Consider the following 762-nt stretch of genomic DNA (forward strand, 5'->3'; position numbering starts at 1 on the left):
TTTAGAGCGCGTAAGCGCCCAAAGCAAATGGCCTATGGCCGGTATTCATAGTCCAATCTTATATTTAAGATCATCTTGGCTGCGTTACAAAATTTTACTTGGTGGATAGAGTATATTTAATTGACCAATCGTCATAAAAAAATCCTAGTTCTTATTGGTCAATTAATAAATGCTACTCTATCCGTCGAATAGAGTTTTGGAACGTAGCCCTTAAGTACTGTTTTAAGATGTCCTGAACCAATCACAGAGCCATATTCGCATCTTAAGACATTACTCAAGATGGTTTTGAAATAAGATTTGACTATGAATACCGGCCTATAAGTCGTGTTACTTTATGGCTAGTTTCCAGATCAAATTCGTCTTATGCAAATTCGGCTCCTGCATACTGTAACGTCCGGATCTATTTTAGAACATTAACAATATATTATTATAGACCGGGAGGCCGACTTGTCTGATTTCAGACATCACTAGATATTATATCCCTATGTTACTAGATGTAAGTACGTGCGCATATGCATATTCGCGAGCGTTAAAACATTATAATTAAAATGCCGAATGCTGCGTGCTGCTGGAGAGTCTCGAAATCGACGGATCTCGGATCGACCCAAAGAAACCGCTATCGCTCAGTGCGATAAGCCAACATAAACAGGAGCATGAAAGCTGAATCCTAAACACCACTCAGGACACCGACGCGGTGACATCATGCAAAGGAATGAATCTCTTCCCTCGCCATAACTCCATGGACCAATCGGAGAACGACTC

This window comes from Odontomachus brunneus, unplaced genomic scaffold (assembly GCF_010583005.1).
Source record: "Odontomachus brunneus isolate Ranch 3 - 2012 unplaced genomic scaffold, Obru_v1 Obru_scaffold_083, whole genome shotgun sequence".
Taxonomy (NCBI): domain Eukaryota; kingdom Metazoa; phylum Arthropoda; class Insecta; order Hymenoptera; family Formicidae; genus Odontomachus; species Odontomachus brunneus.